At 42.9% G+C, this 17,685-nt stretch overlaps 1 protein-coding gene across 2 annotated transcripts in view; it reads right to left on the bottom strand.

Annotated features, from left to right (window-relative positions):
* Positions 1–17,685, bottom strand: part of LOC132815085 (rho GTPase-activating protein 28-like) — a 166,987-nt gene that overhangs the window by 83,114 nt on the left and 66,188 nt on the right. Inside the window, exon 1 of one of the 2 annotated variants that reach the window (XM_060823826.1) lies at positions 11,728–11,812. The exons of the other annotated variant lie outside the window; for it this stretch is intronic. The gene's annotated coding sequence lies outside the window, so the exon portion shown is untranslated. Of the gene's footprint in view, positions 1–11,727; positions 11,813–17,685 lie in introns of those variants that run through there. 2 annotated transcript variants of the gene reach the window in all.

Here is a 17,685-nt window from a genome sequence, read left to right as displayed (position 1 = left end):
GTCACATTTACACTGTCTGATTACATTGAATTTTTCTAGGTGTTCTTCTACAAACATTTTTAATAACAGCCACTTCCATTTTTCGTATGTCAGATGTTGAACCAACTAGCCTGTAGTTTCAACATTTGTTTTCTCACATTTCACCTTTTGAATAAAGGAGTCGCATTCATTATCTTCCATGTGCCTCCCAATTGCTCAAGACTCTTCCAAGATCTGCAAAGCACCAAGTCAGCTCTAACTCGCCAGTCCCCTGAACGGGTCCTGGTCTAACACAAGGAGCTGGGCACTATCCCTGCTTGAGCAGTAGCCATTACTTTCCACATTCATTCCATCCATCACCAGTACGCCATGGCTGCAATGTTTACAATCTACAAGATGCACTGCCATAACTTTGAAAGACTATTTGGATGAGAATACACAATGCATGGTTAGTGAGTTTGCAACAACACCAAAATTGGTGGCATAGTAGACAGTGAAGAAGTTTCTAAGATTGCAAAGGGTCAATGGGCTTAATAATGGCAGATGCAGTTGAATCTGGATAAATGTGTGGTATTGCATTTTGGTACAACAAACAAGGCTTATATAATTAATGGTAGGGCCTTGAATAGTGCTGTAGAACAGAGGGACTTGGTGGTACAGGTACATAGTTCACATACAGAAGGAGGTTAAAAAGGCATTTGGCACACTGGCCTTCATTGCACAGTCCTTTGAGTATAGGAATTGGGAAATCATGGGGTGGCACGGTGGCTCAGTGGTTAGCACTGTGGCCTCACAGCGTCAGGCACCTGAGTTCGATTCCAGCTTAGGGCGGCTGTTTGTGTGGAGATTACAACCTTGTGTCTGCATGGGTTTCCTCCAGTGCTCCAGTTTCCTCCCACAGTCCAAAGACCTACAGGTTAGGTGAATTGGCCAAGCAAAATTGTCTATAGTGTTCAAAAATGTGTAGGTTAGGTGCATTAGTCAGGGAAAATGTCAAGAAATAAGGAAGGTAATGAGTCTGGGTGGGAAACTCTTCAGTTGGGCTGAATGGCCTGCTTCCACACTGTAGGAATTCCATGTTGAGGTTGTACAGGACATTAGTGAGGTCTCTTCTGGAATGTGTGTCCAGTTCTGGACCAGTTATGGAAGGATATTATTAAGCTGGAAAGGGTTTAAAAGGGATTTACCAGGATGCTGCTGGGTATGGAAAGTTTGAGTTATAAAGAAAGGCTGGGACTTCTTTTCACTGGAGTGTAGGAGGTTGAAAGGGGACTTTATAGAAACTTATAAAATAATGAGAGGTATAGATAGAAATCATTTCTCTCTAGTATGGGGGGGATTTTAAGGCTCGAGGGCATATTTTTTAAGGTGAAAGGAGAAAGAGATTTTAAAAAGTCATGAAGCGTAACTTTTTTTTGCACAGAGGATGGTTTGCATGTGGTATGAACTGCCTGAGGAAGGTGATGGATGTGGGTATAATTACAACATTTAAAAGACATTTGGATAAGTATATGAATGGGAAAGGTTTGGAGGGATATGGGCCAGGAGCAGGCAGATGGGAGCAATTAGTTTGGACCAAAGGGTCTGTTACCATGCTGTATGACTATGAGTATAACTGATGAAGGCTCTTTCAACACACCTTCCAAATGCCATTAACCAGGGTAGCAGACACAATCTAAACACTTCCAAGTTCCGAACAATCTTGTCTTGAAAATATACTGAGTTGAAAATGCGTTGCTGGTTAAAGCACAGCAGGTCAGGCAGCATCCAAGGAATAGGAAATTCGACGTTTCGGGCATAAGCCCTTCATCAGGAATGAGGAGAGGGTGGCAGGCAGGTTAAGATAAAAGGTAGGGAGGAGGGACTTGGGGGAGGGGTGATGGAGATGTGATAGGTGGAAGGAGGTCAAGGTGAGGGTGATAGGCCGGAGTGGGGTGGGGGCGGAGAGGTTAGGAAGAAGATTGCAGGTTAGGAGGGCGGTGCTGAGTTGAGGGAATCGGGTAAAAAATGAGGTCTGCAGATGCTGGAGATCACAGTTGAAAATGCGTTGCTGGTTAAAGCACAGCAGGTCAGGCAGCATCCAAGGAATAGGAAATACTGCCCTGCCTTCATAGTCACTGGGTAAAGTCCTGAAGCCCCCTAGATAACAACACTGTGGGTAGACTAAGTACCTCCAATGCATATAGACAACAAGCCATTCAAGGCCATCATAACCACACTGTCAATGATAGTTATTGATGTTCAATAAATGTTGCCCCTGATTGTGACACTGAGTGAATTACAAAGTAACTGCTTCTTCAACAAAACAAAAGATTCATCAACTTATTATCTAACTTCTATGATGCAGGAAAAGTAAAATTCAACGCGATAAACAGTTCTCCTGTTCAAATAATTACACTTGCCGAAAGACCCCCATGAAACTTCAGCCACTTTACCAGTTGATGTTTACTTCAAGAAACATTAATTTCTTACCTAATCTGACAACTGGTAAATATTATGAGCAGTCAGCTTTTCATGGCACACTTATGTGCCTTCAGATTTTTTTTAGTTATCCCACAATAATCTGTGAGTTTGATCCATACAAAGAGAAATAACAGCTAATTTGAAATTTCTTTTTGTCAGAGATCAGAGCGCAAAATACACTTGGTGGCCAAACCTAAAAAAATGAAACTTGACATTCATTTGAATTTACCAGATTACATCAACCGTATCAATTGCCAATGGCATTATCTGTTGGTAATTAGTCACTTTACATGTTTCGGGTAAACTAGTAAAGGGGATAAAATAATCTACTGATAAAAGTAGCATCTGCCTCAACAATCTCTGACTAACCATACCTCAATTCCTAATTCCTCAATCATTTTGTCTACTCTAAAAGTGTAAAGTTGACCTGGTTGAAGATTAATGAAAACCAACCCACATTTGGAAGTTATGACAATTCTTACTAAAAATGTCAATAATATTGCACAGATATATGAATGAGAGTGATTAGATTAGATTAGATTCCCTACAGTGTGGAAACAGGCCCTTCGGCCCAACAAGTCCACACCGACCCTCCAAAGATTAACCCACCCAGACCCATTTCCCCCTGACTAATGCACCTAACACTATGGGCAATTTAGCATGGCCAATTCACCTGGCCTGCACATCTTTGGACTGTGGGAGGAAACCGGGGCACCTGGAGGAAACCCACGCAGACACGGGGAGAATGTGCAAACTCCATACAGACAGTCGCCTGAGGCCGAAATCAAACCTGGGACCCTGGTGCTATGAGCGTGCTGCTTAAAGTGCAAGTGGAGTACTTGGTCCAGCAATGTAAAATGATGACACTGTATTAGGTAATGACCTTCAAACAACTCCTTTTAGATAGAAACTGTGATTGCTACCATTTCCTCTTGAATTACAGATCAGTGATGTTGCCCTCTCCACCAATTACACACTCACTATTGTTCCCTACGCTGTCGACCTGTCTTCTTTCAACTTCTTGCTGGTGTTCACTGGTCACTACAGCAGTAGCTATCGCCTCTGACTGCAGTGAGAATTGCATGCTGCTGTTCACTCATTATGAATCCCCAAGATGTCAGAATTGGGCTCTACTACCGATACTGTACAGTAATTGTTCAATTCCGAAGCCGCGTGTTACTAAAGTAGGACAGGGTGCTACAGGACAAATGGGGGATGTGGGTTGGTAAGAGGCAATGTGGCGTTTGGTATCAATGCCAGTATGAGGTACTGAGATAGGGATAGCTAATGTTGTTTATTTCCAATCCACCTTTACTAAAGAGTGTCTAGGGCCCAACAAATCATCAGTGGTTGAAGATAGTACTAGTGCATCCAAGCAAAAAAAAAGGCACTTGTCTTCATTAACAAAATGATTACTACATGATGCACTCACCATGGAGGCTACAAGAGCAGGTCAACGGTTAAGAAGATTTCTGTGAGTAACTCACCCCCTCGCCCTCCAAAGCCTGTCCACCATCAGGATCCTGATGAAAGGCTTATGCCCAAAACGTTGATTCTCCTGCTCCTTGGGGGTTGCCTGACCTGCTGTGCTTTTCCAGCACCACACTCTCAACTCTGACCTCCATAATCTGCAGTCCTCACTTTCTCCATCATCTACAAGGCACAAGTCAGGAGCATGATGGGTGGGTGCAGCTTCAATAGCACTCCAGTAACTTCACACCATCCAGAACAAAGCAGCCCACTTGAGTGGCATCACATCCACTCATCACTGATACTCAGTAGCAGCAATGTATATTATCTACAAGAGACACAGTAGAAATTCACAAAGATCCTCAGACAGCACCATCCAAACCGATGACCACTTGCACCTAGAAGGACAAGGGCAGCAGATACATGGGAACACCACCACTTCCAAGTTCCCCTCAAAGCCACCCAGCATCCTGACTTGGAAATATATCGCTGTTCCTTCACTGTTGCTGGGTCAAGATCCTAGAATTCCCTCCCCAAGGGCATTGTGGGTCTATCTACAGCACATGAATTGCAGCAGTTCAAAAGGCAGATGATCGCCACTTTCTCAAGGGCAACTAGAGACAGGCAATAAATCCCCACGTCCCAGGAGTACCAAGAAGAAATTGCACCATGAAACAATTTTTTGACCTTTCACAAAATAGGCTACAATAATTAAGAGTAAATAAATTAATTAAGACTTCAAGAGTTAATAAATAAGTTTTATTGACACAGAGTTGGGGGGGGGGTGGGGTTCAGCCACCGAATCCCGCAAGGCTATTCTACTAATTATTAAGATTAACTCGATGAGCAACTGCACTCCATTTCTCTGCTTTGGTTTCCATGGAGGAGCACTTGTGACAGTGAGGGTTCATCAGTCAGCAGCTGGGAGGACCAGCAAAGTATCCTTGACACCATTTCAAAAAAGGTCAACCATAGTTTGAACCACTCAATAGTCCGCTGGTGGGCCTTAGCCCTGCGATTAAGGACCCTAGAGTTGAATGCCCTGCCCATGGGGAACAGTATTGGCTACAGGAAGGCAGCTGCTAATGCCAATATGACGTCGGCCAGCGTCAGATTGAGACTGGGCCCAGGTACTGGTGAGCAATGGCTGGTAGGTGCTCACCAAGGAAGTGGGCTCTGCATTAAGGGCAGGGGCTTGATTTTAGCCTGCACTCCTCCAGTCTCTGCCCAAGGGAACCCTCAACAATATTCCCCCCTTCCACCCTGGAAGCCCACAAGCAAACATGTCAGGGCTTGGTAACGGTGCTCCCTGGATGGCAAGTGATCCATTTCTCACTGGGTTCATACCAGAGGTGACAGGGTGAGGCATTTGGGTTGGCATTTTTCCGCCTCATTAGAGCCTCAAATCTCAATAGAGTGTGCAGCAGGAAGGCTATCCACAGGCTGTCCCATCCGAGACCGACTGGAGAGGAGGCTGGAAGGTGACAGAGTTCCCTGCACCTCTACATGAGGCTCCATCGCCACAGAGATCGGGGGGGGGGTGCAAAATATCACACCCTACATCACTATCATTCACCCCATGATAAAGCCCCAATTTTGACATTTCCAATTAACCCAGCTTTTTTCAAATTATGTTCCCAATTTCTACTATCCTTTTACTTTCCATCTTCACCCTGAATGACCTGGCTCTTAATTTTAGAAGTTATTGTCCTTTGTTCTGGTCTCCCCTAGAGCAAAAGTATTTCTCTCCATTCCAATCCTTTCGCCCAGAAACATAAATTAAGAGCCTGCCAATGACATCATTGTTTTACAATTCACTAATGGATTTGTTTCTTCTCTTCGTTCAGTGGCTGGTCTGAAAAAATGTTAGCAGCAATAAATTTAAACAAAAAATTCAATCAGCATTGCTCTTTCAGAATATCCGACTGCATGTTGAAATAATCAGTGGGTCAGATCTCAGCTATCCTCCTGCCTTTATATTTACTTTTTAATCCAGGTTTTACCTTGTATTACACTTCCATTCACCCCTGCCCCAATATTCCGACTGGATTTTCCCTCTGTTATCTATTCCTTGGTAGACTGTGATATTTCTTCACTCTGCTGTTGTCATTAACCCACAGCCTGCTTCGAACGTGCTGCTTTGACCAGGAATACCACAGACACTGAGATGCTTGAGCTTACTCAGACCTTGCCCACTCTTGTTCCCTTGCTCCCTATAGCCTGTGCCACAAACTCTAGCAATTTGAGCACCTATACCTAACACAAGCAGATGCATTGTTTTATTTGGTCCTGGGTGGCACTGGATAGGCGAGTATTTATCACCCATCTCTAGTTGCCCTCGGGAAGGTGGTGGTGAACTGCTTTCTTAAACCACTGCACTCCAAGTGCTGTCAGAACATATTTTTCTGGTTTTCAATGAGTAGAGTTACTTAGGTGATCATAGGTTATTGATCAGATCATTCCTCAGGGATCAGTTACCATCCTCAGTATAAACCAAAGATAAATTCTCAAGCATGCATTGATCCATGTGATTTACTATTCCACCATGACATTTAATCTATCCATTGAATTTAGAACCAAGAGCTGAGATTATCTTCTAAAGTATTAGTTGAAAAGCAATAGTAAAATAGACTTTGAAAACAAAGTGATTAATATCCTGCAAATAAAGCTACAATGGCTAACAATAAGACTGGAACATTTACGTGCATTGAGTATAGGTGTTGGGAGGTCATGTTGCAGCTGTACAGAACATTGGTTAGGCCACTTTTGAAATATAGTACTCAACTCAGGTCTCCCTGCTATAGCAAAGATGCTGTGAAACTTGAAAGTGTTCAGAAAAGATTTACATGGATGTTGCTGGGGTTGGAGCGTTTGAGCTATAGGGAGAGGCTGAATAGGCTGGAGCTGTTTTCTCTGAAGCATCAGAGTCTGAGAGATGACCTTGTAGAGTTTTATCAAATCACTGGGAGCTTGGATAGGGTGATTAGTCAAGGTCTTTTCCCCAGGGTAGCAGAGTCCAAAACTAGAGAGCATAGGTTTAAGGTGGTGGTGATGTTTTGGTGGGGGGGGGTGTGTTAATGTTTCAAAGGAAACACGGGGCAACGTTTTCATGCAAACAGTGGTGACTGTAAGGAATGAGCTGCCAGAGGTGGTAGTAGGGGCTGGCACAATTACACTATTTAAAAGGAAGGGTACATGAATGGGAAGAATTTTGAGTCTTATGGGCCAAGTGCTGTCAAATGGGACTAGATTAATTTCGAGTATATGGTTGGCAATAGATAAATTGGACCAAAGGGTCTGTTTCCGTGCTGTACATCTTGATGACTCAATGATCCTATGATTCCAACGTCACTCAGCGGGGAGGAGAGAGACAAAAGGACACAATTGCCAAGATTTTATTGTTTGCAATGAAATCAAAACCCTACATTTTATTTGTTACAGCAACGTCCACTGACTGAACATAAATGTGCTAAACATTGAAAGCCAGAAGCTGTAGTCAGTGATTCTTTGCTCTTCGCCAATGCAGTGAATTCTCTACAAAAGATTATCCTTTAGAAATCACAGGACTGAGGACAGCTTGCGCTTTATGTTGTAATGTTGCTTTTAAAAATGCTCCAATAGAGTAAAGCCTTGTCAAGTGCAATCAATGTTGGAGAATCCCTCTAGCCTGGGAACCCAATTTCACTTTTATGGAAGAACATTTTTTGTTGTTGTTAGTTGTGATAAAACAGCCAAGTTTAACATAAGTTTAAGTAGGTTGATATTCCAGCTTCAAATATATACACGTCCACACCATTATATTTTGTAAAATTTATGGAAAAATAACACTTTACTTCCTGCTTTGCTGTCAGTGAGAACTTTTCTAATTATTTGGCCACTTGCAATTGTCACTGCTGTTGGATGATGGGAAATCTCTCAATTTGGAACCACATTCATACTATCACAGTCAATTCACAGGAAACCCACACAACAAAAGATCTGTGGCCAACTTCCTGAGATCAGTGGAGAGCGCCATCAGTCCACCACCCACTGCAAAATCTGGGGAACTTCATTCAGACAAATTACAGTTACAGAGCTGCATTTCAGGACCATTGTTTGGAAATGTTGTGCAATTCCGAGCATAAATTTTTTTTACAAGAGAAGAAATAACAAACTGATTGACGAATACTTTGAAAGGTATCCACTCAAGTGCCTACAAAGCTGTATACTTTCAGTGTTAAAGTGGTGGCTAATATTGTATTATAAATTACTCATGATGTGCCATTTTATTGGTTCTGGCAGCCACTTTACAAATGCAAGCTTTTAATACCTGCTGCCTCAGCCAATATAATAATGATGTTCCAATAATCCTCTACAAGCTATAAAACTGTAGGAAAATGCTGTACTGACCTGCAACTGTTTCATTAACAAAAATGTCACATCATGCCCCAAGGTACCCATCAGTCAGTTCTAGTGCACTTTACATCCTCACTCAATCTAGGATGGAAGAGGAGAATATTTAGATCGAGCTAATTAAGCAGACCAATCAAACCCCGATGGGTGTAGTAAAAGGTATTGCTGTCTAATAGTCCTGTTATAAGGACAGACTTGCATTTATACAACGTTTTTTGAGCCTGAGGACGCATCAAGGTATCTCACGGTTTTAAGGTGCAGTCACTATCGGAAATGCAAGTCAACTTCTACTTAACATGGGACCACAAACATCATGCTAAAAGAACAGATGACATTACCAAAAAGGAATGTAAGGCATAAATATTGGCCAGAGAGAATTTCTCTCTTTTCGTCCAAAGTAATGCACATCCAATCTTTTATCATACAGGCCAAAACATCTCATCCATGCTGCACGTCTGAAAAGACAGCTCACATCCTACACTGGATTCACTGAACTGGGAGTTAAACTCAAAGCTACTGAACAAGGTACAAGTGACACAATGAAATCTACACCAATATTTTTGTTTAGTTCATCAAAATAATTTAGTTTTCACGTGAACACTTATCTCACACTGTGCAGATACTTATATACTTTGCAAATTTTGGGAACTTACTTAATTCATAAAATCGATGTTCTGCCAGCATTCCAATACTTGATTAGATTAGATTACTTACAGTGTGGAAACAGGCCCTGGCCCAACAAGTCCACACTGGCCCTCCGAAGAGCAACCCACCCAGACCCATTCCCCTACATTTACCCCTTCACCTAAAACTATGGGCAATTTATCATGGCCAATTCACCTAACCTGCACATTTTTGGACTGTGGGAGGAAAACGGAGCACCCGGAGGAAAACCACACAGACACGGGGAGAACGTGCAAACTCCACACAGTCAGTTGCTTGGGGTGGGAATTGAACCTTGGTCTCTGGCATGTGAGGCAGCAGTGCTCACCACTGTGCCACCACGCTCTGCACCACTGCATGATATGGCATGCTCCTTTACACCAAAATTGTTCACATTGCCAGATTCTCTTTAATTAATCTGCACAATCAGAAACTGGTGTATATTTTTAGAAGAGAGGGTGAATCAGAATCAGATATCCCAGAACACATCATAACTCCAAGACCCCACTACAGGGTGGAACCACTGTTGATCAGAGATAAAACAATGGATCGAATAGAGCAATTAGTATTTTTGCACTTACAGCTTAGACATTGTCCCATTATTCCTAAACACTGGCTTTAGGAGTGAGTGCTTGTCTAAGTGAGTAACATTTGCAATATATAAAGCCAAGCAATGATCATCTCCAATAAGTTGGAATCTAGTCAGCGTCCCTTGGTATTCAGTGGTGTCACCATCACTGAATCCCCCACTGTCATCATCCTGGGAGTTACCATCGACTAAAAATTGAACTGAACTCACAATTAACATACATACAGGAGTGAAAGTGAGGACTGCAGATGCTGGAGATTAGATTCAAGATTAGAATGATGCTGGAAAAGCACAGCAGGTCAGGCAGCATCCGAGGAGGAGGAGAATTGATGTTTCAGGCAAAAGACCTTCATGCCTGATGAAGGGCTTTTGCCCAAAATATCGATTTTCTTGCTCCTCAGATGCTGCCTGACTTTCTGTGCTTTTCCAACACCACTCTAATTTTGATACATACAGTGGCTACAAGAGCAGGTCAGAAGTTAGGAAAACTGCAGTGAATAATCCACCTCCAAACTCCCCAAAGCCTGTCCACCACCCGCAAGGCACAAATCATGTGTGTGGTGGAATAATTCCCACTTGTCTGGGTGTGTGCAGTTCAAGGATTCTTGACATTATCCAGGACATGCAGCTTACTTGATTGGTAGCACATCAATTCAGTCACTCCACCACCAATGCTCAGTAGCAGCAGTGTACATCACCTTCAAGATGCACTTAGAAATTCACCAAGGTTCCTTAGACAGCATCTTCCGGATCCACAACCACTTCCATCTAGAAGGACAGGGCCGGCTTATGCATGGAACACCACCACTTGCTAGTTCCCCTCCAAGCCACTCATTATCCTGACTCTGAAATATAATGCTGTTCCTTCAGGTGTTGCTAGGTCAAAATCCTGAAATTTCCCTCTAAAGGCATCATGGGTCTACCTGCAGCACAGGAGTGCATTGGTTCAAGAAGGCAGCTCATCACCACTTTCCCCAAGGGCAACTAGAGACGGGTATAAACTCTGGTCAGCCAGCAATGCCCAGGAGTGAATTTTTAAAAACTATGCGGTTGGTGGGGGGCACAATTTTCACTTAATACTTGAAATGTCGGTTTATGCTTAGTGTAGGACATAACCTCAGTAAAGGGGGTAAAGCCAATGTCAGGAATACTGCATGAAAGCTTGTTGAAGAGCCTAAAGTTACTCACAATGCCTGCTAGCACTAATTAAGGAGAGAGTGCGCACAGCATCCTGGTAGATAGCACTTCAATGCTTATGCTGATTTCAAAGACAATGATGAAGAGGTACTGATCATTTCACATTCATTGCTGCTGCAACCCTGCAGGTAACCTCTGAAACATGTCAGGAGGCTTTCTGGGAATCCATTGAGATATCAACATCAGCAGGTTTGAGCCCAGAAATTCTGCGATAGCCACATAAAGGTAATGAATTCTAATCAAAGACTTTACAAATGGAGCCACTAGGAGTCAAGGGAATTTAGCGACGGGCATCTTGCTAGTGATTCCTCCCTCGTTTTGGGCCAGGAATAGAAGGACAAATATTAGACCAGGCAGAGCTGCTGCTAGGAAAACAAGAGGGGTAGGTGGATGGGGTGATAAACTTCTCTGCTGCCACCAACCTCCAGCATGGTAACAAGAGGCTGTATTTACTGTCTTCACCCTACACAGAGCCAGGGGAAGTGCATATGGAACACGCCTTTTACGGCACCACAAAAACTGCATTGGTCAGCATGCAATTATGATAACCGCAAATTTCTGGTTCACACCTCCCGGCAAGTTCACATTATAGAAATCAGACTCTCAAACAGGTTTGTCTTCCAAGCACTGGAGTAATTTAGCACCCACTTTTGGCCTTGGACCAAAATAACCCCCATATAGTTTGTAACATCACACAACTGTACATAAATCACCTTAGCCACATTAACTCAAACACATTTACCAAAAACTCAGCTTCGACATTATGCCCGTCTACTGCTCCCTGAATGAACTGGAGACTTCCCCTTGCCTGTACCGTCTAATGCAAGAGACTTCTCAAAACATCAGGGGTTCAGTGTCTTCCGGACGGTCCTGACTTAACACTTCATTATTTTAAATCGATGTATCAATGTCCCTCTTAGCCATTACTTGAACTCAATGGCACACTCCACTTTTTTTTCTCTTACATACTGTACCTCTGATAAAAAGTCTTCTTACAGTCTCCTCCGTTCACAGTCGAAAAGCTGCCTCTGCTCGTAGCTCTTCAATCATCGCTCAGTGTTAAGATCAATTCCAAGGGAAGTTAATAGACTCTCTCAAGTCTCGAGTTAACAATTTGATTCTGTACCATTTGCACAGAGGAGCCTATGTAGTCCTCAAGGAACACCAGAGGCAGCCCAGAAGTACAATACTAGAAGCTACTGAACAAAATAAAGTATATGTTCAGCACAGCGAGAAAGACTCTCTCTCCCTCTACTCTTTGCCAGCAAGAGAAAAGGCAGTGTATGTGTCAGCATTCAATGTGAAACCTTAACTGATTCAAATAAGCTGCAGTCTCCCAACAGTCTGGTGTTCATCAACACAGTAACAATCACCAGGAGGGGAAAATTCGCTCTCATCAGCTAAGGGTGCTGGCAGAAAAAAAAATCTGCTGGAGATCGTAGCCAACTCTGAGTCACTCAATTTGCTTTTAGTGGTGGCTTTTGTTGGCTAATTCCATTCAGCTTATGGATATAACTATGTAGAAAGGCATTTGGAAAACCCACAAAAGAATATGCATTGAAACAGTTAAGTGTGCTCAGAACAGATCATGCTCCAACAAAAAGAATCCATGCAATTTTGCTGAAATAAACACTAACTCCAATGTATGCACTAAAGTAACCTTCCATATTTGAAAAGAAGCATGTAGGTAACATTGCCAGATGTTACAGCATTCCCATTACTCAAAATGTATTGCATTACTCACAAAGTACAGTAACACAGTAATTATATTATTGTATTAATAAAGCCAGGAGACCTGGATTAATGATCTGGAGAGCTAAGTTTAAATCCCAAAGCAGCTGGGAAATTTAAATTGAAGTGAATGAAAACTGAAATTTAAAAAAACAAGGTCTGTAATGCTGACCTTGAAACTGTTAGACTGTCATGAAAACTCATTTGGTTTACCTCGCTCTTTCGGCACAGAAATCTATTCCCCTTACTGGAGTTTGGCCTCCTCTCCAACGGCTGCCTTGGAGAATTTCAGTTTCCGAAAGCTGCTGATGAAGAAATGCTTGGAGGTCTCTTATTTCAGCAGCATCACAGGGGTTAGGGCAAGAGCTAGGTATTCGAATGGAGACAGGTCCAAGGTCTTACAGGGCAGGCTAGCAAACACCATTTGGGTGGCTGCAGCATCAGAGCCAGTAAATGCCGGATTAGGGTTAGGGTTAGGATGGGGATACAATACCTTGGTTGCAACACCTCCAATGGGCACAGCAGACAAACAGGAGGCACTTACCCCAATTGGAGGACATCACATTTCACCCAGCAGTTGGATGCTTTATTGCTCCCCCCCACCCCGACTGCAGGTGAAATTCCAGCTTGTGTGCGATAAATCCCTTTGTGCAGCCCAGCATTTGGTTACTCAAAGGCTTCAACTAGCCCATGGCCAAGCAGAATGTCTTTTGAAAGAGGCAGGTAGGCAATGGGCACACCACTATTATCATGGCGCCCATTTTGCCATCTGTCAGTTGCCCACTTTAACATCTCTAAATGCTGAAGTGAGCATTACAATGTCAACACTGCAAATTCACAAGAAATGACACATTGAGAAGAAAATGACTGAAATTTTATTTTGAATTTCACAGATTGTATCAGAACTATCATGTACAGAGTTCATGGCCAATGCTCCTTTAAGAGGCAGACATTTTCATGACAGCAACACTACAGTCACATGTGACCTGAGTATAAAGATCTCAGACTCCATTTTACGTCATAACACTTGAGGCATGACACTACCTGAAGCATGATCCTCTGTTGTAACCTAATGACTCACTCTTAAGTCTGAGGAAGGTAACAATTGTACACAATAGTTGTGAGAAATGTCTGTTTTCTTCAATACCATAATGTTCACAGCTTGTTTCACCAGGTAAAACACACTGTTGGAGGCATGCACAAGGGAAACATCAAGGGCCAAGTAGAATTTGAACAGATGAAATACAATGATTATAAATGGACAAAAAGTGATACAGATGGGCACATGACAACCTTGGATCAATATCTGCCAAATTACACAATGATTCAGCTGATGGTGTGGAAAGTACAGAAGCTGTTTCATTGTTTCCATAAGTTGATTTAATATTTTGTACCCATGTATGGAGCTGGAAATAATGTATTGGATGTAGGAAATGTCATGACGAGGGAACACTGCCCAGGACATATTTTGCTACAAAAAAAAAGAGCTTGCAAGTACTTTTTAAAAAGAAGTTGGGTGAATGTTTAACAACTGAAAGAAATTGAATTGCATTCTTGCCCAATACAATTTGCTGAGACTTCATGTGTAGTTTTAGTAGCCTTTCCTTCAACAGATTCTCCCATTCCTACACAAGACTTTAGAATTCTGGAAATCCTTCTTTCCAAGTCTTCCAATCCATAAACATTTTCAAACCCAATCTCAGTGCCACATCCTCATGACTTGTTGATTCAACTCCCCTTCTCTCATGTCCTTTACACCCTGGGTTTCCTGAATTGTAGGCCTTTACCCTTCATCTAGACACTGGACAGATAGTTTGAGGGCACACGTCAGGGGTGTGATGGAACATTCCCACTTGCCTGGATGGGTGCAGCTCCAACAACACTCGAGAAGCTCGACACCATCCAAGACAAAACAGCCCAACTTGATTTGGTACCACATACTCAAAACCTCACTCATTTAAACACCAACACCAGCAACAGTAGCAGCAGTGTGTACCAGCTGAAATTCAGCAAGGTTCCTTTAACATCAGCTTCCAAACTGTCAAAGTCTACCTCCCCAAAAGGACAAAGGCAGCCGTTAAACTAGGACACGACCATCTGCAAGCTCCCCTGCAAGGCATTCACCATCCAGACGTGAAACTATATCCAAAGATGTGCAGGTTCAGTGAATTGGCCATATTAAATTGCCATTCGTATTCTGGGATATGTAGGTTAGGTGCATTAGTCAGGGATAAATCTAGAGCAATAGAGTTGGGGAATGGGTCTGGGTGGATTTCCCTTTGGAGGATCAGTGTGGACTCGTTGGGCCAAATGGCCCGTTTCCACCCTGTAGGGTTTCTATAAGTCTATTCCATCAGGTCAAAATCCTGGAACTCCCTCCCTCCCTCCCAGCATTATGAGGATACCTACATCAAAGGGACGGCAGCGGTTTAAAAGGTAACTATTGGGGGAATAAATGCTGGCCCAGCCAGAGACACCCACCCTCAGGAAAAACAAGTAAAAAGCCCTATTTAATTTCGATCCCGGACACAAGCATCAGAAACTCCAGCTAGTGGCCACCGATGAAGTTGCAGTCCAAGAGTGACTACACTTTCAACAAAGAAAAACAATCACAGGTTTAATAACTTGGGAAGTCCCAAGGCAGAGAGTTGGCTTGTAAGGGGAAAAGCAGCTTGCATTTAAGTTCTGCTTTCAATCGCATAGAATGCTAAATGCAGACAGAACGTAAGGAGCCTGTACATGCTGGCTAGGTCCCAATGGCCCAACAAATATTTCTCATCAACATTCAGTCAGCACGTGAGCAGCTGTTTGCAACAGAGCCAGCATTAAAGAGGCAATACAACATTTTGTAGATTAGCACTTGACCTAGCCCTCTCGAAATGACCACCAGTGCACAGTGGGAGTAAATTACAAAGCTGCTGCACACTGAAGGGTACACAGGCAATTCCCAGATTATAAAGAGTCCCGCAGCCACACACAAAAGTCACACTGCATAATAAATAGCAGTGCATAAGTACGAGTTCACGGGTCCGATGTTTAAAATTAATATTAATACACGCCTGTATGAGATTCCGTTTAAGTGTTCGTAAATCAGGGAGCGCGTATGTCACCTTTCACTGCTGCTGGAGGTTCAAGGAGATGTGTTGAACTGTAACAGAACACTTACTGGGACACTTTGTCATTGACATACTAATTAACATTTATTCTAGAAATTCTCTGAATCTTCACTTAATAGTGAAGCTCGACAATGTGTGGAAGTCACACAGAGAGCTTCAACTTGCTAACAGAAGGATTTGGGAGAGGGGCAAGGCCAGGGACAGAACCCTGCTGTTCCAAGGGGCTGCTGATAGAACAGGACATCTCTTCCAGACCTCCTCCAACAGGTCCTTCCCTTCCCCGCCCTCTCCCTCAGTTCACAAGTCTGAAACCTCCCAGTGTGCGTCTGTCAGACCAATGCTCTAAGGTAAAGATAAGACCTTCACTATCCAAATGGGCGGTGGATTTCCCAATCTCAGTATCCGTCCAATTTAGACCTTCAGGGGGGGAGGAGGGGGGGCTGAGCAGCGCGTAAACCCGGGTCCACTGACCCTGGCTTTGTCCCAGTTATTTATACCAACGAGCTCGACCTCAAAGGCCTTTACTCACCTCGCTATCTCTCTTCAATGCTCCATCCCACTTTTATATTGTCTCTCATCCGGTTTCCACAACAGGCAGCCCTCAGGAGCCACATGGAGATGAAAAATATTCTAAAATTGAATATAACTCAGTCCCATTGCACCCTGGGCAATTAGACATGCAGACTTTGCCCACAACACCCACATTCTGTGAACGCATTTTTTAAAAAAAGGTAATTTCACTGGAGTAGAAAACTAGAAGCAAAGCTAATAATCTGGGAACATGGGTTCAGATCCCAACAAGGCACCTGGTGGAATTTTAATTAAATATAAAGTTAGCCTCAGTAATTGTGCCACGAAATACGTCATCTGTGATTTGTTGTAAAACCCGTCTGGTTCCCTAATGTCCCCCAGGGAAGGAAATCTGCCATCCTTACTTGGTCTGCTCAGGCAATGAGATTGACTCTTAGCTGCCCTGGAACATGGTCTTGCAAGCTACTCAATTTACAGTCAGTTAGACAAGCTGGCCTTGCGATTGATGTTCAAATCCACTTAAAGAATCATCGAACTCTAGAGTGTGGAAGCAGGCCATTCAGTCACTCAAGTCCACACTGACCCTCTGAAGAAAAGCCCTCCTTACCCTATTCCCATAACCCAGTATTTCCCATTGCTAATCCACCTAGCCTGCACATCTTTGGACTGTGGGAGGAAACCAGAGCAACTGAAAGAAACCCATGTAAACTTCATACAGCCACCCCAAGGCTAGAATCAAATCCAGGTCCCTGGCATTGTGAGGCAACAGTGCTAACCACTGAGCCACCATGCCACCTGGAACAAGTAAAGAGAGGAAAAGGGGTCAATGGTAGGCCAACAGACAAAATCAAACATTGTCACTGCACCAGGCAACAAGGATGGTCAAACTCTTGAGGCCAGATTCTCAGGGAAACCAGCAAGATAATTGTTTCAAAACAACGGAAATATTTGTCACTGGGATAACACATATAGGAAGACCCAGCTGTGGACAGAATCTATTCCTGTTAGTCACTGTACTGCAGATGGTAGAATGGCACTACACATGACAGAGCAACTAACAACAGAACAGCTTCCTGAGCTCAGCTCCCCAGCCTACACTGACATTATTTGGTTTGAGCAATTTTCATGAACTTCTCACAAGTACAAAGTTGAACCTGCTTATTTTTATACAATATTATTTTTAAAAAATGACAAGGAAAAATTAAAGTTATCTTGGTCAACCATAACAACCTATATTTAATGGAGCATCTTTAACAGAATAAATTGTTCCAATTCATAGGATGTATTATGAAACAAAGTATGACATTATGGCGTGAATATTTGCCAGGGTGACAAAAGCTTGTTCAAGGAAGGAGGTTTATAAGACATGTCTCTGGCTTCTTACACCGATTCAGACTAGTCCAGTATAGAAAGATGTGTTCATTTGTAAAACAATATAATCTGCCTTCAGTATGGTCACTGGAAAGGACTTTCTGAAATAGTGATGAATATTGTTCAGGAATTTGACAGGATGTATTTACACCCCAGTTATAACTTCATTTACAAAAATTGCAA

Source organism: Hemiscyllium ocellatum, chromosome 4 (assembly GCF_020745735.1).
Source record: "Hemiscyllium ocellatum isolate sHemOce1 chromosome 4, sHemOce1.pat.X.cur, whole genome shotgun sequence".
NCBI classification, from domain to species: Eukaryota; Metazoa; Chordata; class Chondrichthyes; order Orectolobiformes; family Hemiscylliidae; genus Hemiscyllium; species Hemiscyllium ocellatum.
This window is presented reverse-complemented; position numbering and strand designations above follow the sequence as displayed.